At 39.9% G+C, this 24,524-nt stretch overlaps 1 long non-coding RNA gene and 1 pseudogene across 1 annotated transcript; one reads left to right on the forward strand and one right to left on the reverse strand.

Moving 5' to 3' along the window:
* Positions 1–263: 263 nt before the first annotated feature.
* LOC118705220 lies at positions 264–864 on the reverse strand (annotated as a pseudogene).
* A 49-nt stretch (positions 865–913) lies between these two features.
* On the forward strand, positions 914–23,117 carry LOC118705240. The gene is made up of 3 exons (XR_004983644.1): positions 914–1,327; positions 7,667–7,671; positions 23,107–23,117. It is a non-coding gene; the product is annotated as an uncharacterized LOC118705240 (long non-coding RNA).
* The last annotated feature ends 1,407 nt before the right edge of the window (positions 23,118–24,524 follow it).

The following is a 24,524-nucleotide window of genomic DNA, read 5'->3' on the forward strand; positions in this document are numbered from 1 at the left end:
TTGGAGCTGGGAATCAGGTCCAGACGTGTGACCCCAAACCCACTGTACCACACTGCCTTTGACTCAAACTTCTATTTTGTCAAAGTAGTCCTAATAGTCATATATTATGGAGGAGCTCTTGATTTGTTAGACTTTCCAGTTTTAGATGTCTATTTATTTATTTATTTATTTATTTGACAACTGTTTAGTTTTTATTTCATAATCATAAAGTTAATTCTAGCTAGACTGGGAAGGGGTAAGGGAATTGTGGAACCCAATAAACTTGCAAGAACAAAGATTATAGAACATTCCAAGCAAATCGGGGTGAAAGGGTGCTCTCCTGAGCTACAGAAGGAATGGTCTGGTGATAAAGATAAAACACAAGTCAAATTTATCAGAGTTGTCCACAGTCAGCAATGGTGATCTTGCAGGTCTTGCCATTCCTGGACCCAAAGTGCTTCATGACTGTCAGAATATCCATGTCTTCTTTCAGCTGGCCAAAGACTACATGCTTGCCATCCCACCATTCAGGCTTGGCAGTGCAGATGAAAAACTGGGAGCTGTTTGTGTTAGATACAGCATTTGCCATGGACAAGATGCCAGGACCTGTACTTTTCAGGACAAAGTTCTCATCCACAAATTTCTCCCTGTAGATGGGCTTGCCGCCTGTGCCATGTGGCAGGTGAAGTCACCACTTGGCTCATAAATCCTGGAATAATTCTGTGAAAGCAGGAACCTTTAAAACCAAATCCTCTTCTCCCCAATGCTCAGAGCACTGGAGTTTTCTGCTGTCTTTGGAATTTTGTCTGCAAACAGCTTGAAGGAGATTCGGCCCAAGGGCTCGCCATTGACAGCAATGTTGAAGAACACTGTGGGCTTTGTCATGGCTGGTCACAGAGTGGCTTCTGGGCGGAGGTGTCTGCAAAGCTAGATGTCATTTTAATTCATAATCTGATTATTTAAATCTTCAACTCAGGATCCAAATTTGTCCAAAATAAGCAGATTAGTAAATGCTATGATATCCAGTCATGTGCTTGAAGCAGTTTTCAAATGCCCTTGAGGTCGAGGCTTCAAAGAATTGTTCATGACATGTCCAATTCACTTCTCATTCACCTATCATAAGTGCCTTAGCATTCAGTATGTAATAACTTAAAATGGAAAGTCTTAATTTGGGGGGGGGGGGGGGGCCTTTCCTGATTCAAGAATATTTTTATTGTGGGAAATATGTAAGAAGAAGATAGTCCTGGCCGGGTTGCTCAATTAATTGGAACATTGTCCCCTACACCAAAGTGTTGCAGGATTTGATTCCTGGTCAGGGCACAAACCTAGGTTGCAAGTTCAATCCCCAGTCTGGTGGTGTACAGGAGGAAACCAATCAATGTTTCTCTCCTTCCCTCCCGCCCTCCTTCCTTCTCTAAAATCAATAAAAAACATACTTGGGTAAGGATTTAAAAAAAAAAAATAAGGCAAGTCTCATCTTCCAGAGATAACTACTGTTCATATTCTAACAGATAACTTCATTATTTTCTTTTCCTGTTCATAGAGACTTAAAAAGCTTACAGGAATGTATGCCAAGTCTGGTTTAAGGAATTGTCTGTTCCTGAAATAAGGAACGGCGTAATTGTCTCTAATTTGTATCTTAGTATACTTATTTTAAAAACCAGTAACTCAATATGTTTATGAATTTTTTTTAAAGGGGAGGGCATCAAGAGTTCAGGTGGATTAGTTTATTATTATTTTTTAAAAAATATATTGATTTTTTACAGAGAGGAAGGGAGAGGGATAGAGTTAGAAACGTGGGTGAGAGAAACATTGATCAGATGCCTCCGCCTCCCTACTGGGGATGTGCCCGCAACCAAGGTACATGCCCTTGACCAGAATCAAACCTGAGACCCTTTAGTCTGCAGGCTGCCACTCTATCCACATGAGCAAAGCTGGTTAGGGCTGAATTTCTTGGTGCATAGAAGCTCAGTTGCCCCTTGTATCATTAAAGAAGTGTACATAGGTTATTTTTTATCTCTAGAAATTACAAGAGAGTCTTAAGTGTAGGGAGCTGTATGTGAAATTAACTTTAGCTCATGTTTGAAGTAAATAAGTGAGGATTCCTTAGAACAACTTCCAGGCAACTTTTTAGCTTGGTTCTGCCACTCAGGGACCACAAAAGTGTGGTTTTTTGGAGATGGGTGAGCTTGTGACTTACGCATTCTCTATTTTAGAATCAGTAGATAAGTACATTCCTTTGGGTGTCAACAGGCCTGCTCTATGACCCCTGGGGTAATGCTTGACAGTTCATTAAGATTGCCCATGTTTAGATGTTGCTTAGGCCTGCCAAGCATTTGCTCTGGTAAACCTCTGATCAGGATCCAAGGTGGTTGCACTTGTTTTCTCCCAGAGTCAAAACTTCCCTTAATCACCCACCTGCTTCCAACTATTGTCCTGTTTTCACTCCTCTGGCATACCATATTTTTCCATGTATAAGATTCTATTTTTTTCCAAAATCGTTAGGCTAAAAATGGAGGGGCATCTTATACACGGAAATCAGCCCAGGAGGGAGCTAGCAGGTGCATAGCTGCCCATACCTTGTTAAACAGGCTTCCTCCAATCCTGAGCCTTATTACTGACATCAGTTGATGCCATAATTGGAGGTGGAGGTGGAGGGTGCACAGATGCAACAGGGACTGGAGAGTTCTGAGCCCATGAAGACGTCAAAAAATAAGATAAATACTGGTAAGCAATTGTCTTACTCTGCAAAATTCAAACTGAATGTAATCAGCTAAGCAAAAGAGCATGGATATAGAGCTGCAGAGAGCTAATTTGGGCCTCCTCCCACTGAGAGATCAGACAGTGGAGAAGACAGGAAGAACAACTTAAGATGCCAAGAAAAGCCTTAAGAGGAAAACGAGCAAAATGTTTAAAATATTTATTTAATTTTTGGTTGGAATAGTGGTGGTGTCTTATACTTGGGGTGTCTTATTCATGGAAAAATACAGTATTGTATTTTTTTTAAGAGTCAAAATTCAGAATGAGCTAAATATGGTAAACAGCCCTTTAGCCTGTCTAGAGGTTGCCGCAATCCCATCTATTGCCAATGCAGTGAGCTTAGGTGGGGCTTGGCCATTGGCTCCTCATCCTTGTGGGCGGGGACTTGAGGACTTGAGTCTGGAAAACTTTGAAAAAAACAGTTCTGTGTCTTCTAGAGAAGTGGTCGCCAACCGGTTGTCCACAGACCACTGGTGGTCCGTGAGGTCTGAAAGGTTGGTGATCGCTGTCTAGAGCCTGTTCACAACATCAGAAGATCTCTTGGAAACCCATCCCTGATTGCCCCAGACTGTTGTCCACCCACTTCCACCTCCCACGTGGCATCACATTTGCTTGAAGTCTCTAATTGGCATTTGTTCCAGTCTCCTTTGCTTAGATTATTTACACGTTAAGTTAATCTCCCTTGTTGAATTTCAATTTCCTTTAGAACAACTAGTATAGTGTTTAATATGGAACTTAATATGATCTGTAGCCTTCTCTTAAAGTTTTAATGAGTTAATGAGTTATATTCCTCTGGAGTTCTTTTTTCTGATTTTTATTGTACTTGTTTAACTTTTGCTCTATGGCAGCATTGATTGTGGGTCTGGAAACTGCCTTTTTAGTTTCAAAGGTATTTCTGTGAAAGTTACCTTTAGAAAATAGAAATGTTAGGATTTTAAGAAATGACATGAGATGATAAAAACTGACCCAACACTTAATAAAATCAAATTTGAGAGTCATACATTTATAAGAGTATATGATAACATTTATATTCAGTTTAAAGAATAATAATAACCTGAACATTCAGGCCTTCACCACTAGAGAATAAGAAATAGAACATTGACAGTATTTGTGACACCCCAACCCTCACAATAGCTTCCTTAATTATATGTAATTATATGTTCCTCTCTCTTATTGCCTCATTCCATGAAACAATAATCCTGAATTTTGTTAGTTGTTCCTTGCTATTGTTTATAGTTTACTATCTACATATTAATTCCTCTAAATATATATTTTATTTTTACCTACTTTTGACTCTTGTATAGATGGAATCATGTTATATACTAGAGGCCCAGTGCACAAATTTGTGCACCAGTGGGATCCCACGGCCTGGCCTGTGGGATAGGGCAGAAACCAGATCTCCAACATCTCCAAGGGGTCCCAGATTGTGAGAGGACACAGGAGTTCTAAGTCAAGTTCTGTATCAATTGAGAAGTAAATTTGGGAGTCATATTGCTTCTAACGGGAAAAGTAGATTGTGGCTTGGAACCAAGGCCAAATTAAGTTTGCTCTTCCTTATTCTAAGTTGAATTTACCTGTACAGTCATTGAGTACACCTGGAGAGGGAAGTAGTGAGTCTTAAATACTGCAGTTGCCAGAGGGAAGGCTACAGCATAGAAAGGGCTTAGGCCATACATGTACAGGGTTTTTTTTCTCCAAATTTCACCATCAGGTAACTCCTCTGATGGGTGGGGTGAATGAGGAAGCCAAAGAGAGAAGGATGGAGGCTTTCTAACAAAGTTGATCCTTTTCACAAAGTGGAAGTAAGGGCCCTGGACCACCTATTTAGTTGGAAATCCAGCTATACTATCAGCCAGCCCTCTACATACTCGGATTCTCAACTTCACTTTGACCCTGGAACAATGCTCATCAATTGAGAAAAACCCACTTATATGTAGATCGGTGTAGTCCAAGCCCGCTTAGTTCAAAGGTCAACTGTACTTTTAAAGAGGGTAGAATTCATTAGCTGAGACAAGAATATGGAGGAATCCTGGTTCCAAAGGCCCTGAGATAGCCATGTTGTGCTGGTATCTTTGAAATGAAGATGATCTGAATCTGGTCAGACCATGTGGGCTGAATGTAACTTGCAGATAAATAACCTCTTCCTGGTATAGATTCTAAAGCCAGCCTGACTTTCAGGGATGATGGGCTGTGGTGCCAGGCAAGACTCAACTTCTACTTTGTCATCCTGAAAGTGAAACAGTGCTGGCTGGTGTAATCTGTGCACTGTTTCTTTTACAATCAAATCATGTTGATGTCGTAGGCAAAGAGCATTATTTGTCACAATTAATCTCTCTCTTTCTTTTGGCCTTTTACTTTGTGAGTTGATTTATTTTGGGGGGGCTATTTTGCTGTGAAGATTAACGGATTTGTTTGACATAATGAAATTACAGACTTTAGAATTGGAAGACCATATATTCTAACCCACTTGGTTTTGCTTGATCAAACTGAATTCTAGAAAACTGCAATTTACTTGCCCAAGTTTTCTATGAAGGCCTGCAAAGGAAGAGTTTTTCTTTATTTTCCACACCATTATATCCTCTGAGGCTCTGTATCTGTATGTGTGTTGCAAGCTGGGATAAATACAGTTGTCCCTGTGCATAAATACCTACCCAGACATACAGATAAGAGATGATCTGAGTTGGGAGAAGGGAGACATGAGGAATAAAGGAAAAGAATGGAAAACATGTAGGAATAAATAGAAACTATATTTTCTAATGTAACAGCTGAGTGTAGAAATCTAGTTATATTTGTGTATCCAAACATTTGGGATCCTAGTTTAGTGTAAAGGTTTAGGTAAGGAGCCAAATGGTTGAGTGAGCAGCTTGAAATGGCATGGGCTTTGGAAGCACAGAAGTTCAAATTCTGTCAATCTAACATGACCTTGGGTCTTAACTTCTCAGACATTTTACTGTTTGTGACATAGAGATAGTGGCAACAACTTCATAGGGTTTGTGTTGTGAGGCTTAGATAAGATCAAGTGTAAAGCACTCAGGAGAGTGCCTGCTGTGTACTGGGCCATCAGTAGACCTTACTCTTAAAGCTCATACCCTTCCTGTCTGCAGCATTGAGGTGATCTCTATTATCTACTCCCAGTGAACTGTACCAATGTTCCCAAATCTCCAGCCATTGGAACAGAGTCTATGCCTTACCATCCATCCTCAAGTGGGTTCTCTTGGGAGAGACTGTCCAGGGACAAATGGCCTCGAGTGGATTGGGTCTTGCCTCTTACTCTTCCTGGGGGGACCTCACAGACCATGAGGTTCTTCTGGCATAATACCAGGTCCTCGCCATTCAGCCTGCAATGGCTCTCCAGTCCCTTGGTCATCCCTCTCATCCTTGACTCATTTTCCACTGAGGGTGACAGGAGCTGGTTGCTCTGTCCTTTCTGAGTAGCTGTCTGCTGACTGGTTTGGCCGGTAATGCAGCAGTCTGATTGTATAGCTCTGAGCTCCTTATAGGAGGAATCCATTCTCTTTGTAAAGTAACTGACAGGTTTTAGTGAGGTTGTGATGAGGGACATTTCTTTTGAGGTCATTGTAGTACATTTTGATTTCTCAAAAGAACAAATTTCTAAATTTAGAAAAGATAGGATCTTCTGAACTTCAGAATGGTTTGATTGTATATGGGAGACTTGAATTACTTTCTAATTTCTCTGCTTAATATGGGGCAAGTAATTTCCCTGGTAATCAGTTTTATTTTAGGTAAGAGAAATACCGTATTTTTCGGGCCATAAGACACACTTTTTTTCCCCCAGAAGTGGGGGGAAAAAGTCCCTGCGTCTTATGGTCCAAATATAGCCTACACATATACTTTAAAAAAAAAGTTTTTTTACTTGCCCGGCTCTGTGTGGTCTCTGTGTGCTTGCCCGGCTCTAAAATGGTTCTAAATGCTGCTGTTTACTTTACAGGGTTGATTACATGTGTTTATGACTGTGATGTTGGGTTTTAATGCACATAAAATATTTTAGGACACTATTTGTTTCAGAATCTTTTTTTCTTCATTTCCCTTCTCTAAAAACTGGTGCGTCTTATGGTCTGGAGCGTCTTATGGTCCGAAAAATATGGTAATACATAATAATTTCTGATAAATTTAGAGAAAGTTTCCCCCCTGTTAGTAGTCATATTTACTTGGCAGTAGAGTAGAATGGTTAAGGACACAGGCTCTGGAGATGGTTTATATCCATCAGTTCTGTTATATTTACTTGCTGTGTGACTTTGGGCAACTTATTTAACCTTTCTGTGGTTCGTGGGTCATTTGTGAAGATTAACTTTACTTCTGTAAAATGTTTAGACAAAGGTAGCTATATTATGATGTATTTCATATCTGCTACCTTTTCATATTCTTTACTTATTAACAATTATATATACTGATTAGATTTTCATTCTTTACTTTCACCATCTTGCCCCAATTAAGTCCCATAACTTTCCTCCCCTCTCTGATTTATGCTTTTACATCTGAATAAGATGATTGGCAGTCTATGGTATAAAGATGCTGGTGAACTGCAGGGAAAATGAACTCAGCTTACCACCAAACTTTGTTTTCTGACAGCAGAGGGTGCCACAGTGTTTCTGGTGACAGGGATTTTTTGTGCAGAATGATTTTTCTTTCTACATGGTACTTAAAAAGTAAGAGCTCTTCCAGGATACTGACATTGAGAACATTTGTTGTCCGTTATATAAGAATGACACAAACCAATATCAAGAGTGCATAGTCATTGAATAGTTTTAAATTTTAATTAAGCATGTCTATTGCTATCATATTTCATATCTGCCTGTTAGATTTTTTTGGGCCAGATGTATAAAGGTGGAATATTTTCAAGAGTATATGACCAGTACTATCTGCTAATGTTAGACCCTTATATGTTCGGGGGCAAAAGAGGAGGGAGGAACAGTGGTGAGGAGTCAAGGGGAAAGGAAGAAGTCTGGGAGCAGGCAGCGTCAGTGCTGGAATGATGCAAATTTTGGTGCCATGGGAGTCTGCAAGTTGAACAGGACCAGATGGATGATAGTTCTAAGTGGAAAAGTGCTGTTTGACTTGCTGATAATTGGAAACCGATCAAGCCAGAGAAACAAATATACATACCAAGGGGGATCCAAATTATGGCAGATTGAATTTTTTAAGATAGCTGCAATAAGATCTCCATCCCATATGCTTATTGTCCAATCTGACATTGATATTCCTTCTTTTTAAAAGGTGGGGACTACTTTTTTCTCCCCTTGTACATGCATGGCCAGTGACTGTGATTGAAGAGGTATTTCCTAGACTAGTCATAAAGGTGACAGATTTGCTACTGGGACATATTGGAATCTCACTGCCATGCTATAAGGAAGCCCAGGTCACACAGAGAGCCCACATGTGACCTTCAGCTGACATCACAACCAATAGTTAGCCATGATTGTCAGACATATGAGGGAGGAAGCTTTCAGAGGGCTCTAGCCTTAGTCACCTCCTGATTGTAACTTCATGACAGACTGAGTGTAGAAGTGCCCAGCTCAATCTAATTGAAAAGTGCCCAGCTCAATTTAGTGCCCCGAACCATAAGAGATAATGAGAACATGATTGCCATTGTTTTAACCCACCAAATTTTGGGGTGATTTGTTGTCTAGCAACAGTAACTGAAATACAAAGTTAGGGTCCACCAGCCAGATGGTCTGGGATAAGAGAGTAAGTCAAGGAGGTATTTCCAAAGTTAAAAGCTATTTAGTAGAAAGGAGTTTGGGCACAGAAGAAGGATTCAAGATCAAGGTTAGGGCAGTCAATTAGGGAGTTTACAGTGAAGCATGACTGGTGAGGGTTCTGTGATGGGGCAGACTACGTCCTATCTTGCTCTTCATAAAAATAAGCCCACACCTGCGGGCCAGTGTGGCTTGGTTGGTTGGAGCATCATTCCATACACCAAAAAGTGGCATGTTTGATTCCTGGCCAGAGCACATACCCAGGTTGTGAATTTTGAATACATTTAACATTTTATTCTGTTTTAGTCGACATTTGCCAACTCCAACAAGGGAGACTGAAACAAAACATTTAAATTAAATATCCTTCAAAGTTTACAAACCCAAATAAGAAAGAAACCTCAATACTCAAACATTAAAATTTATTTTTATAAGTTTGTAGAATTTATGGTTCAGAGTTATTAAAGCTTAAAATTGCATGAAGACTTCTGGGACACTCTGTTATTTGATTAATCCCCAGTAAGTAACCAATTTCTCATCCCTGCCACCATACCCATCCTGTAGGGTACCCTCCTCACTTTACCCATTCTTCACCTCCCAGGTCCGGCTGCCTTTACACGGAGTTGCCTTCCTCACCTGATGGGGCTATGACTCTCTGGGGCATCTGCACTGAGATGACTTTTTGTCCTGCTTGTCTAAGTTGAGCCACTCCCTGGTGTGGACCTCTCTCCCCACCCCCACCCCCGGCACCCCTCTTTAACCTCCAGAGGCTTACTTTATGCTCTGGGCCCCATGGCTCACGCCCTCCACATTTTATGATGGGGATATCTACTTCTCTTGGGGGTCACCTAATAAATTTAGGACTGAATTGTTCAGGAAAAATGGCAGGGGAAAAAATGGCAGGGAAAGGCAGAGACCTAAGAAGAGAAATAATTTGTTTTAATCTTCCTTCAGTATATTCAAAGATAAAGATTTCCCTCTCAGAACTATCTAGGGGCATCTCACAGATTTTAATATATAATACTTTCATTGTCATTCAGTTCTAAGTAGCTTATAATTCCCCCAGGACTTTTGTTTAACCCAACCGTTATTCATTTATTTAAATAAAATGAGGCCTTCAATCAAACTGAGTAAAATGGAATTCTAGAAGTCATTTTACTTGTTTTCTCTGGGCATGTTAAGTGCCAATGATCTCTTTCTAGCTCAACATGGGAAGTCAACAAGTATTTACATATCTAAGATGCCATTTTAGGTATTATCACCAGGGCAATACACCATAAAACAACCCATCAGCATTATAAGTCTTTTAGAGAGGAGGAACTATTTCCTTGGGATATAACAGGAGTTTCTGAAGTCTGGATGTCTTACAAACCTTTGCTGGAATTAAAGTTGTCGGGTCAGTTTTATGATGCAGAATATTCTGTGCTTTTCTGGCAGCTTCAGGGGAAGAGGAAATATTAGCTCCTTATCTTGCTAAGACTCTTCACCAGAGTTAGAAGAGTCTAGTTTTTCAAGGCTAAATGTTAAAATGTATGAGAAGAAACAGAGGCAGCTCTGAAAATCCCGAAATTCACAGTTTGGAATGGTTTATATGAATTTTGCATCTATATTTCATAAGGTGTTTTTTAGTTTCAGTTTGAGAATTAAATATTCTATATCTTTGTTCTTTTTTTTCCTACTTAGACTAACCATTTCTGAAAGTGGTGACTTAAAAATCTCTGAGTAGAAGATTAATTAATTTCTTGTTTTGTCAGTTATTGTTCCATATTTTAAGACTACTATTATTAATATGTACATATTTAATTATATATATATATATATATATATATATATATATATATATATATATATATATATTCATTGTCATTAAATCATCTTGGTCTCTTACTCCTAATATCAATATATAACTTTTATGCCATGTGATGCTTTTCATTTTATATATTCCTTTTTGTCTATTATTAAAATTGCTATATTGGATTTCTTTTGGTTTACATTTAAATAGTTAATCTTTTTTTATATATATATTTTATTGATTTTTCACAGAGAGGAAGGGAGAGAGATAGAGAGCTAGAAACGTCGAGAGAGAAACATTGACCAGCTGCCTCTTGCACACCCCCTACCGGGGATGTGCCCGCAACCAATATACATGCCCCTGACTGAAATCAAATCTGAGACCTTTCAGTCCGCAGAGCGACGCTCTACTGCTGAGCCAAACTGGTTTCGGCAATAGTTAATCTTTTTTTAATCCCTTAAAAATTATTTAAAAAATTTTAAAACTAAACACCTGACTCAAGAATAAACAATGACAGTTACATCTGCCTATGTATTTCTCTTCTCCCCACCCCCAGCCCATTTACCTGTTTCCCTCAAAGGCAATAGCTATTCTAAGTTTTGTGTATATCATTGCCTTACTTTAAAAAAGTTACATATATACATATATATATTATATACATGTATGTATCACATATGTAAACAATATATTTTTATTAGCTGTTTTTAAACTCTAAAAAGATTCTATCATGTTGTATGCAGTATTCTTAGACTTGCTTTTATTACTATTATGCTACCTATTTCTTAAAATAAGACAACAAGGAAGTTTGCTACACTCAATTGACTCTTCCTTTCACAAATTATTTCTCTGTAGCATGTGATGCTCTTCAATAGCATTTATCCTCTGTAGAATTTTTCCCCCCCCCAAAAAAATAGTGGTCAGTCTTCTCAAACCATGTTGCTGCTTTGTCAACAAAGTGTAGGTAATATTCTAACCTTTCGTTGTCATTTCATCAGTCTTCACAGCATCTTCATCAGGAGTAGATTCCATCTCAAGAAACCACCTTCTTTGCTCATCCCTAAGTAGCAACTCCTCATCCATTAAAGTTTTATGAAATTGCAGGAATTCCGTCACATCTTCATGCTCCATTTCTAATTCTAGTTTGTTACCACCACATCTGCAGGTACTTCCTCCACTGAAGTCTTGAATCCTGCAAAGTCATCCCTGAAGGTTAGAATCAAGTTCTTCCAAACTCCTCTTAATGTTGATATTTGTATCTCTTTCCATGAATTATTAATGTTCTTAATGGCATCTAGAAGGCTGAATCCTTTCCAGAAGGTTTTCAGTTTACTTTGCCCAGATCCATCAGAGGAATCACTACCTATGGCAGCTATAGCCTTACAAAATGTATTTCTTAATAAGACTTCAAAGTTTAAATTATCCTTGATTCATGAACTGCAGAATGGATACTGTGTTAGCAGGCACAACACAACATGAACATGAATCTCATTGCATATCTCCATGAGAGCTCCTGGGTGACCAGGCGCATAGTCAATAAGCAGTAATATTTTGAAAGGAATCTTTTTTGCTTAGCTAGGTCTCAACAGTGGGCTTAACATCCAGGCTTTGTTATTTTTAAAGAGCATGCGCAGAGTAGATTTAGCATAAACCTTGAGAGCCCTTGGATTTCCAGAATGATAAATGAGCATTGGCTTTAACTTCACCAGTGGCTTTAGATCCTAACAAGAGAAGCATCCTGTCATTGAAAGCTTGGAAGCCAGGCATTGGTTTCTCCTCTCCAGCTTTGAAAGTCTTAGATGGCATCTTCTCCCAATGTGAGGCTGTTTTCATCTACATGGAAAATCTGTTTTTTGTAGACACCTTCATTAATGATCTTAGCTAGATCTTCTGGATAAGCTACTGCATCTTCTGCGTTACCTACTGCTTCCCCTTGTGCTTTTATGTTACGAAGACAACTTCTTTCCTTAAACCTCATAACCAACCTCTGCCGCCTTCACACTTTTCCTCTGCAGCATCTTTACCTCTCAGCCTCATGGAACTGAAGAGAGTTGGGACCTTGCTCTGGACTAGGCTTTGGTTTAAGGGAATTTTGTGCTGGTGTGATGTATCCAGACACTAACACTTTCTCCATGTAGCAGCAATAAGTTTAAGTTTAAGTTTTTAAGTTTCACCTTAAAAATTTTTAATATAATTTTTGTGTTCACTGAAGTAGGACTTTTAATTTCCTTCAAGAACTTTTCATTCACAATTTGCCTAACTGTTTGGCACAAGAGGCCTAGCTTTTGGCTTATCATGACTTTTTATATGCCTTTCTCGTTAAACTTAATTATTTCTAGCTCTTTATTTAAAGTGAGAGACTTGCAACTCTTCGTTTAATTTGAACACTTAGAGGCCATTGTAGGGTTATTACCTGATTTCAATGTTTCCTCTCAGGAAATAGAGAGGCCTGAGGAGAGGCAGAGGGGGGCAGGGGGTGTTGGGGCGGATGACTGGTCAGTGGAGCAGTCAGAACACACACATTTATAGATTGGTTCACCATGTTATGCGTATGGTTCACGGTGCCCCAAAACAATTATAATAGTGACACCCAAGATGAACTAATCACAGATCACCATAACAAACAATAATAATGAAAAAGTTCAAAATATTGTGAGAATTAACAAAATGTGACATGCAGACACAAAGTGAACTATTTGAAAAATGGGCCAATAGCCTTCTTGATGCAGGGTTGTTACAAACCTACAATTTGTAAAAACACAAGTACTATATCTGCAAAGCACAATAAAATGAAGCTCAATAAAAATGGTATGTTTGTATAGACTTGGTGTTAATTTCTCTTTAAATGTTTGATAGAATTCTCCAATGAACCTATCTGTTTTTATTTTATTTTATTATTAAAAAATATTTTTAAAATTGATTTTTTTTGGAGAGAAGAGATGAGAAACATCAGCCAGCTACCTCCAGAATGCCCCCTATCTGGGACCAAAGTATACAACCCAGACCAGGAATCAAACTGGCAACCTTTTGGAGCATGTGAAGACGCCCAACCAACTGAGCCACACAGTCCAGGTCTATCTGTTTTTATTTTAAACTAGTGGCTCAGTGCCCAAATTTGTGCACTTGGGGAGGAGGATGTCCCTCAGCCCAACCTGTACCCTCTCCAATCTGGGACCCCTTGGGGGATGTCTGACTGCCATTGTATTTAAGATTTTTCCATCTCTTTTCCTGGCTTGATACCTCATTTTCTTTTAGCCCTTTGGGTAAATATCAATTTCATGTGGTTGCTGGCCTAAGCCAGCAGTCGGACATCCTTCTCACAATCTGAGACTGCTGGCTCCTACCTGCTCACCTGCCTGCCTGCCTGATCACTCCTAACAGCCTCTGCCTGCCTGATCACCCCTAACCACTCCGCCTGCTGGCCTGCTCATCCCCAACTGCTTCCCCTGCCAGCCTTCTCTCCCCCAACTGCCTGCCCCTCCCCCACCCCCCAGCCTGGTTGCCCCCAACTGCCCCTTTCCATCTTACTCACCCCAAACTTCCCCCCTCACTGGCCTACTTACCCTCTACTGCCCCCCTCCCCCTTCAGACAGCCTGATTACCCCCAACTGACCTTCTCTCCTGGCCTGATCACCCCTAACTGCCTCTGCCTCAGCCCCTCCACCACCACCATAGCTTGTCTGGAAGGATGTTTGGAAGGTTTCTCTCAAATTTTCCTTTTTTTTTTTTTTTAATTAATTAATTAATTAATTAATTATTTTTAGAGCAGTTTTACATTCACAGTAAGGCACAGAAGGTACAGAGATTTCCCATATACCTCATGCTTTGGACACAGTTTCTCCCATTGTCAAAATCCTCCACCAGAGTGGTACTTTTGTTACAAGTGATGAAGTTACGTTGACACATCAATGTCACTCAGAGCCTATAGTTTACATTAGAGTTCACTTCTTCTATTGTTCACTCTAGGGGTTTGGACAAAATTATAATGATATACTATATCCACCATTATAGTATCAGAGTGGTGTCACTGGCCTAAAAATCCCGTATACTCTGTTTATTAGTCATTTCCTCCCTTTTAACCCCTGGCAACTACTAGTCTTTTTACTGTCTTCATGGTTTTTCTTTTTTTCCAAAATGTCATTTAGTTGGATTCACACAGTATGCAACTATTTCAGATTGGCTTATTTCACTTACTAATATGTATTTAAGATTTTTCCATGTCTTTTTCTGGCTTGATATCTCATTTCCTTTTGGCCCTGAATAATGTTCCATTATTCATTTACTTACTGAAGGATATCTTGGTTGCTTCCAAATTTTGGCAATTATGTATAAAACGGCTATAAAAATCCATATGTAGGTTTTTTTGTGGACACAGTTTTCAACTCCTTTGGATAAATATCACTTTCATGTGACTGCAGGATGGCATGGTGACAGAATGTATGTATGTTTGTTTGTTTACTTATTTAATTATTTATATTGATTTTTAGAGAGGAAGGAATCTTTGTGAGGAGCAATCAAGCTATGTTCCTTTTTGGAAGTTTTAATATTATGAATTCAATTTAAAAAATAGCTACAGGGCTATTTAGATTATTTAACATCAATGAGTTGTGGTTTGTTCTTTCTCTGTTCCCTTCATTCTGCTGAGAACTATCACTGAACTTTTTATTTTGTTTTTTTTAATGTTTTATAATTATAAAATTCCCTCTCAATTATTTTATATCTTCTAATTTTTCGCTAAGGCATAGTTTTGCGTTTGTTTTAAACATGTTAGTAACTGCTTGTTGCATTTTTATAATGGCTGCCTCAAAATCGAACATCTCTGTCATCTTATTTTTGGCACCTGTTGATTGACATTTTCATTAAGTTTGAGATGATCTTGGTTCATGATTTAATGGGTGATTTTCAATGGAAACTTGGACGTATTTATATTATAGGACCCTACATCTCATTTAAATCCCGTGTTCTAGTTGCTTTTTCTGCTACTGCTCCGGCTGGGGGTGAGGGTGCTGCTTCTTTGTTTTCCATCTGTCCTCCACGGACACCCACAGTTGGGGCAGGGGCTCTTCCTCAGCTCTGGGTCTCCACTGACACAATTATGGGATTTCCATGGGTGAGGAGGAAATTTCCAACTCCACTAGGCTTTTTCTTTTCTTTTCTTTAACTAATAATTGATTGATTGATTGATTGATTGATTGATTATGGTATCACATAATTGTCCTCATCCCCCCATTCCCATCCCAAACCCCTCCCTACATATGCCCCCACACCCCTGTTGTCCGTGGCCACTGGCTAGACCCATATGCATGCACACAAATCCGTTGGTTGATCTCTTCCCCTTACCCCCACCCTCCCCTACTTTCCCTCTGAGGTTTGAGAGTCCGATCACTGCTTCTCTTTCTCTGGGTCTGTTTTTGTTAATCAGTTTATGTTGTTCATTATTTCCTCTAGATGTGTGAGATTCCACTAGGCTTTTTTTGATGCTACCCCAGTGAAGAAGAAGCGACACCTTGCTACTGCCAGGCAGAGGTGGAAGTTCTGACTCACCCCTAGTCCCCATTGGTGCAGTGGGAGAGAGGGCTGGTGATGATGAAAGTCTTGGCTCCTGGTTGTCTTTCTGCTTCTGGTGGTGGCTGTAGGGTACTTCATTATGACCTTGCAAAGGTGGAAGTCTAGGCTCCCCACTTTACATTTTCTGGAGTGGATGGTGGTGGGGCCACAGTATTTTTTGGGGTATTTGAGCTGGACTAGAGTAGTTATTGTCTGAAAGATTTTTTATATTGCTAGATTTCTCCTTTCCTGGTCCTTGACTAGTATAAGCAAGATTTTGTTTTGTCTGTGCTTGTTTGTGTTTTTAGGTTGCCATCGTCTTCAGTTCCAAGTCTGGGACAAATGAGGCAAAAAGAAAACTCATGGAATTCAGCACTGCGTCCTTCCTCGGGTCTGCTTTTTTCTCTCCACCTTACAGAGTATTATGTTAGTTTTAATCTAATGTCTAAGATTTTTACTTGTACTTAGTGGGAAAGATAGGGAAAATAATGCCTATTCCATTTCTCCAGAAGTGGAGATCCAGTGTAGGATATAATATATCCATTTTACAGAAACAAAAATATACTATTCAAAGATGTTAATGAACTTGTCTAAGGCCACAAAGGAAGTGAGGATAGGGCAGAATCAAACTCAGGCTCTAAAGTTCTGAATGTCAGGGCTGAGGGGCAATCCTTTTTCAGCCTCTTTCCTGATAACTGAGTCCTCTCTCCATTGTCAAGTGCCATCATGGAGGCCATACAAGGAAGTAGCATCCCTCCTAATTTCTGCTTCTTGCACCAACATAAGATTTCACTCTGGGTAGCACGAACCTCAGATTATTGTATGGGATAATACAATATGTCCTGTTGTATGATGTTTCTGTGATTTCATTCCTGTGCAAGGCACATTGTTGATGATTAGTAGCTGCCAGTTGACTTTGCTTTTTCTGACCCTGGCATTTAAAGCTTGCGTGGAGAACCTTAGGCAAACACTGTCTGACATGAGTGAAAGAGAAGGCGTTACCACCTTCACCATTTCTTCTACATCCATTTCTCCATCGTTCCTCAGTCTTCTCCAATGTAGTGAGCATGGTGGAGCTGTGATCAGTTCCCCATAAGTGCCATTTTACTACTTTTGTGCACCACCTGATTTTGCTGTGCTTTCCAAAGCCAGTGTTTGCAGCCTTTCTCCAGAATTCCTGGCTCTTGGGGCCTGCCGTTCCATAAAGGCAAAAAGCTGAATACATGGGATTTACACCCCCTTGATGTTACTCTTAACTAATAACAGATGGGTACAGGCAACTCGGAGAGCAGCTGAGGTTACTCTCTGCAGGACAGTGCCGGGGGCAGCACTGCTGCTTGGCTTTCTCCCCCTTTCCACCTCACTCTCCCCTTCCTTTAAGGTTTCCCCTGGGAGCACTTCTTTAATAAATCACTTTCAAGACAAATTCTTATTTCAGGGTCTGAATCTGAGAAACCTGACTAAGACATCCATCAAAGAAAGTCAGAGGTGGAGTTGAGGGTGTGCAGTGGTCACTGTTGAGGAGGAAGAGGGAGGAGTCATGGCCAAGTTGCCATGATCCTGTTGTTATGGAGACAGATGTGCTGAGCTGTATCACAAGGTTGCTTTCTTCCAGGTATGGTGTTGCTGTGGAAACACAGAGCATGAAGCCTCAAAGAACACTCTGTTCTAATCTCAGCTGCTTTTTCCATCTGCTTTGTGTCTCATTAGCAGGAGGAGCCTCGTGAGACAGGAAGCTTTGACCACATCTCTGTTCAAGCCTTCTAGAGAAGGGCCCCACTTCGGGGCTTTTTCCTGTATAAATGGGAATCTTGGGGTATTTTTAGGTAAAGTTTGCTAAGTTAGATCTAAACAAACTCTTCTTATGCTAGCAAAATAACTGCTTGCAATCATACTTACAACATATTTATTCCAACCTAAGATAAAAAAGATTCACCTTAGACAGCCTTATTTTGAGGCCATAAATTAAAAAAAAAAAAAAATTTAGCATTAAAAAATTTTTAGAAAAAAAAAAAATTGCATTAACCTCTCTGTTCCCAGAAATGGGAATGGTTATGCTAACTCGTGCTAATGGCTTCTATCAAGGAAACAAGGTTTTAAGAAGGGTAGTTATGGGATGTGGTATCTCTCCGCGGTGTTGGCACTGACTCTGGAGACTAAGCATAGGCATCAATCTGGCCCAAGGCTACGCCTTGCTGGTGGCAGTGGCTCTCAGTTACAGTGTGGTGTGATAGATATGGTCTCATGATTAAGAGCATGGGCTTTGGTGTAAGACAGTGTCTTGTCTTAGTCACTGTGGGCTGCTCTAACAAAATACCATAGACTGGGTGGCTTAAGTAACAAACATTTGTTTCTTACAATTCTGGAGGCTGAGAAGTCCAAGATCAAAGTGCTCGCAGATTTGGTGTCTGGTGAGAGCTCTCCTCCTGCTTTTCACATGGCTGCCTTCCTCTTCTTTTATGAGTACTAATTCCATCATGAGGGCTCCACCCTCATGACCTCATATAAATCTAATTATACCCTAAAGAACTCACCTCCAAATACCATCACATTGCACATTAGGCCTACGATACACATCAATTTGGGGACATACAAACATTCAGTTAATCACAGATGGTTTTAGGTTGACTCTTGAGGCAGGGACAAAATGTGAAAAAGGTCTCTTTTATTGTAAAAAGGTATTTACCTTGACATTTAGAAATGGCAATGGCTTCTGCTTTCTTTATTATTATTGTTGAACTTAAACTGAATTGGAGTTTTTAAAATTAATTGCTGACATTTTACTACCAGAATTTCTTAGCAGTATTAGCTAGATTGGGAGTCAATATCATTTTTAAATAAAAGCAGTGTCAGTCATGGATCATCCAGGAAAACAAAAATCATTCTAGGTATTTCAACTAGAACAAGGCTTAATATGGGGAATAAGGTACCTACAGAAATCATTGAGAGGACTAGAGGAGAAAAGTCAAGAGCACAACCACAGCTATGGTCTATTCAAGGAGCCAGAGAGATTCTGATGCCATTCTGTGGTCAGCAACTGATAAAAAACCACTGTTGGCCTCATCACTCCTCTGCAGCCCTAAGGGAGGGAATTTCAAGGGAACTTGGAAACTGTTATTAAAAATTCCCATTTGCTATTGCCATTTGCAACAACATGGATGGATCTTGAGAGTCCAGTGCTAAGCAAAGTAAGTCAGGTGGAAAAGTACAAGAGCCATATGTTTTTATTCATTTGTGAACTATGCGACAGAAAGAAACATACAAAACAAACAAGAGAACTCATTGCCACCTAGAACAATGGTGGTTATTGGAGGGGAAAAAGGGTGGGGTAGGTTGAGGAGGGTAAATGGATGATGGAAGGATATTAAGCTTTGGGTGATGAGTGCACAATGCAATGTACAGATGATGTATTATAGAATTTTACACTTGAAACTTGTATAATCTTATTAACAAATATCATCCCAATAAATGCAATAAAAAAAACCTATATGCAAAAACTATCAGAGGAAGCAGAGTAATTCCATCCCCTATATGCCTTCTAGTTCTGGCATGAGTGTATCACCTTATCAACTAAGCCATTCACAGTACCCTGCTGAAAACTGAGTATGTGATATTTAGTTCCCAGGCTTCCAGCCTTATGATGTAGGGAGAAGAGAGAAGGGGAGGGAAAAGTGCAGGGCCAATATCTGGTTATCATTCATTCAATTAGCCTAGTCCCCAGCATCCTGGTTTTATTTCTCAGCATTTGTAATGGTGAATTGGATTATGAAGTGTATGAGTTGTAATTATGTTTTTGCCCTTGTATTGAATAGAGAAAATTCCTGATTATATACACATTAGGTTGTTTAATTTGGAGTCAACTAAAAGTCAGAATATATTTAATGAAAGCTAGGGACCTGAGACCCAATGACTGGAATACCATTAACTATCTGGGATGGTAATATAACAATAGTATAACAATAGTACTCTGTTTCCCTGAAAATAAGACAGTGTCTTATATTAATTTTTGCTCCCAAAGATGCGCTAGGTCTTATTTTCAGGGATGTCTTATTTTTCCATGAAGAAGAATACAGTACACATTTATTGTTAAATGAAAATAAAGGAAATTTATTACCTGTATATGGTACGGTAGTACAGTAGTTGTCAACACAAACCAGACAAACTGTGAATCCTACAGTATCAAGAATTTACTCATTTATTCAATGACAATCATATCATCATCTTCTGGAACATCATCATAACAATCCAATTTCTGAATTTCCTGGTGAATTTCTTGTGACTCAATTTCTTTCAGAATCAGTGGACCAAATCTCTCATGTTTAGCAATAGCATTCTGAGACAGAGCCTAGGGGGGGCCTTATTTTTGGGGGATGCCTTATATTTCACTCAGAAGGAAACCTGTAAGTAGATCTTATTTTCAGAGGATGTCTTATTTTCGGGGAAACATAGTAGTAGTGATAATCATCCTATATAATAAAAGCCTAATATGCTAAGTGGTCATCTGTTCAACCAATCAAAATGTAATATGCTAATGATATGCTAAGGCTGCTCAACTGCTTGCTATGATGTGCACTTACCACCATGGGGCAGATACTCCGACTGGTAGGTTAGCTTGCTTCTGGGATCTGGCTGATTGGGACTGATCTACATGGGCCGGACATGCCTTAGAGCCCTCCCGTGGTCCCTCCTCAGCTGGCCAACCTGCCACATCTCTCCCTGGCCCAGTGATTGTGCATTGGTGGCGTCTCTTGGCCTGGTCTGCACCCTCTCGCAATCCAGGACACTTCGGAGGATGTTGGAGAGTCCATTTTGGCCTGATTCCTCTCAAGGCAGGAGCTTCTCCCTGGTAGTCAGTGTGCTCCCACAGGGGGAGCTCTGTTCAGCCAGAAGCCAGGTTCACAGCTGGCGAGTGCAGCAGTGGTGGCGGTAGCCACTCACACCTCTGTGGGATGTTTGACTGCTGCGGGGAGCAGGCCTAAACCATCAGTCGGACAACCTCGAGGGGTCCTGATCTGTGAGAGGGCACAGACAGGGCTGAGGTTCCCCTTCCCCCACCCCGAGTGCACAACTTTCATGCACTGGGCCTCTAGTATAATAATGATGATGATGATAATGATAGCTACTGATTATCTTTACTATTGGCAATTTTCTAAATGTTTTAAATCTACTAACTCAGTGGTTGGCAAACTCATTAGTCAACAGAGCCAAATATCAACAGTACAATGGTGAAATTTCTTTTGAGAGCCAAATTTTTAAAATATAAACTTCTTTTAATGCCACTTCTTCAAAATAGACTCGCCCAGGCCGTGATATTTTGTGGAAGAGCCACACTCAAGGGGCCAAAGAGCTGCATATGGCTTGTGAGCTGCAGTTTACCGACCACAGTACTAACTCATTTGCTTTTTTAGCAAAATCAGATGTGGTAGATACCATTGCTATTCCCACTTTATAGATAAAGGCACTGAAATACCTAGTCATTATATAAGTCTCCCAATTTCAATACAGCTAAGAGTGGCAGAACAAGACTTTGAATTTCAAACATCACAAAAACACATAGAAATTCCAGCAGTCAAAAATAGGGTTTTTATTCACTTGTTACTTTATTTTAAATCTTTTTATTAGGTGCCATCGACGTATGAGTTTTCTTTGGCTTTCCCTTCTGTTTACCTTTGTATTTTGTGATAAAATTAGTGGGTAAAATTCATTGACAGTGTTCTATGTGTCAGACACTATGCTAAAGGATTTGCAGGTAATATACCCTTTAATGCACAAGACCACTTAACGAGGCCTGGAGAGGTCAGGTAGCCTATTCGTGTCACACAATAAGTAAGTGGCAGAGCCTGGAATGAAATGCTAGCACTGCACTGGCCAAGACGGTTAGCTACTAGCCAAATGTCACGGCTGGGCGCTTTCAATGTGGCTAGTCTAATTATGATGTACGGTGAGTATAAAATGCATACTGTATTTCAGAGGCTTTTCACAGTGTGGCACATCTGGGAGATGTTGTAGGGTGAAATAAGACCGAAGCACCTCATTTCCAGGCTCAATCTCTTCTTAGGAGTTCGTCCGAAAATTATTGAGGCATGTTGGCTACAGTGATTGGAGTAGACTTTACTGAGAGCCAGGGACTTGAACTGGTGGTGGGGCTCTGAAAGGAAAGCATACATTTGCATTTCTTACAAATGCCAATGGCATTTTGAGCTTAGTGAGCAGATGAGTTATGCTGGAAGGGTGTGCTGTCTTCTGAGATTACTTATTACAAATCACTCAGCCTTGGAGTTGCCGAGTCTAGCAACTCAGTTTCTCTCTCTGCTTTGTTGTTCTCTCTCTATGTTGGCTCGCTTATTCTGACTCTTCGAGCACAGGGTGGGAAAAAAAAAAAAAAAAAAAAAAAACAACCAAAAAAACACTTGATTGACTGGAATTGCTGGGTCCCTGTTCAAAATTCTCTGAGGGGAACATGATTGACTGGGCTTTGGTCAAAGATTCTCTTTTAGTCAGTCAAAATGTGCAAATTAACAATATGCTACAGAAATAACTGCCTCTCTATTTTTTCACCTGCACTTCTATCATGCACGGGGAAGTTTGTCAACTCTTTTTCTCCTCAAAAGAATTTTTAAAATACTTTCACCACTCCATAATCATGCCACAGCTCTTAAACTAGTAAAGCAGTATAGTTCGCAATTTTATTTAAGGCAGTTCCCAATTCAGGTGTTTTGAGATGTCTTTTTGTGTTTGGCCAATGTATATACCTTTTACTGTTCCCATCTTTTATATATAAAACTCAATTAAACTCGATAGCTTCGTTCCCCTCATTTAATACTATTACATTCTATTCACATATTTAAGTAATGTTATTTTATAGTATTTTATCAGACTGTCTTTACATAGAGTGACTATGAAGATCTGGAAGGCAAATACTACGTTTACTTGTCTTTACTTTTCTTTTCTTTTTTAATATTTTATTGATTTTTCACAGAGAGAAAGAGAGAGGGATAGAGAGTTAGAAACATTGATGAGAGAGAAACATTGATCAGCTGCCTCCTGCACACCTCCTACTGGGGATGTGCTGCAACCAAGGTACATGCCCTTGACCGGCATCGAACCTGGGACCCTTGAGTCCAAAGGATGACACTCTATCCACTGAGCCAAACCGGTTTTGTGTTGTCTTTATTTTTCTAATTCTGGTACATGATGCACTTTCTGTAACCAAATGTTGAATGAAAGAAAGAATGAATGGCACTGAATTTTCTTTCTTTTTTCTTTTTTGTTAATTCTCACCTGAGGTTATTTTTTCCCATTGATTTTTAGAGAGAGTATAAGGGAGGAGAATAGAGAGAGAGAGCGAGATAACCATCGATGTGAGAGAGACACATTGCTTCATTGCCTCCCAAATGGTCCTTAACCAGGGCCGAGGACTAAGCCTGCAATCGAGGTACCTGCCCTAGACTAGAATCGAACCAGCTACTCTTCTGTCCACAGGCCAATGCTCTAACCATTGAGCAATTGGCTAAGGCTGGCACTGCATTTTCCATACCAAAAAAAGACAGGTTTTGTATTTTTAGGATTCCCTTTTTATCACCTGATCTGTGATTCTTTTCTAACCTACCAGGATTGCTTTTTAAATAACTTGTTCTTTGGACTCTCTTAGATGGAAAAAAAATTCACTTAAGATGATTTTTTAATACTCAGACTCACTCATGTAAGTGATGAGATTTGGCAGTGGAGTTGGAAGGTCTTTCTCAGTAGGGATCACCCCTATGGAGAAATGGTCTACAAATGTTTTCTCTGAAGGGAGCCTTGATACTAGAGAACACTGATCAGTCCCCTACAGATCTGTTTTGTGAGAGGGTTCTGAACTGAATTATGTGGCCACCTCTCACTGTCTGATCTGATTCCTCAAAGCCTTCTTCTCAGCCATGTTCCTGGGCATGACTGTTGCCCAGAAAAATTCAGGATGAAATGGTCCATTCAAAGGCTGTGGCCATAGGTTTAGCTACAGAAGTGTAAGTGTTTGGCCCGTGGCGCTGTCTATAAGATCGGAGTCCCTGGGCGGAAGCCAAAGCTCCGCTCCACATTATGCCATGGAACTGAAACTCAAGAGGGAAATAATGCTCCTGCCAACGCAGGAGCTTTGCAGCCGTGACAGTAATTATTAAAAACTGTTAACAGTCCAAATATTCCAGCAGCTGAATGCCATAAAAATGGAGCCAAACCTTCAATCAAGGGTTTCTAATATAATTTCTCTGTGCTAGCTTTGTGATTAAAGATGAGTTTAACGGACTCACATATTAATATATGTAAATGAACCAGGTTGGAATTGCCATATTATTAAGATGAAAACTTGGCTTATTTTATCCTCAAAATAAGGAAATATCCATCTAGACCAGCAAATGGAATCATTTTCCTGGTTTATACCAAACGTCCAAAACTGATAATTGCTGGTGCTTACTCTATATGGAAAGACATGGCTCAGCTGTTTACACAGTGAAACAATATAGATGACATGTACTGAATGCTGCCTATGAGCCAGGCGCTTTACATACTGGATGCTGTTCAACATCACAACTAGATCACCTCCACTTTACAGGTGGGGACACTGATATGCTTAAGGCTAACAGTAAGGAGCAGCGCTGCTATTTGAACTCTCATCTGGGTGGTTTTAAAACCTTTGTTTTTTATTTAAAAAAATGTTTTTATTGACTTCAGAGAGGAAAGAGGGGAGAGAGAGAGAG

The sequence above is a fragment of the Pipistrellus kuhlii genome, unplaced genomic scaffold, assembly GCF_014108245.1.
Source record: "Pipistrellus kuhlii isolate mPipKuh1 unplaced genomic scaffold, mPipKuh1.p scaffold_m20_p_1, whole genome shotgun sequence".
Lineage (NCBI taxonomy): Eukaryota > Metazoa > Chordata > Mammalia > Chiroptera > Vespertilionidae > Pipistrellus > Pipistrellus kuhlii.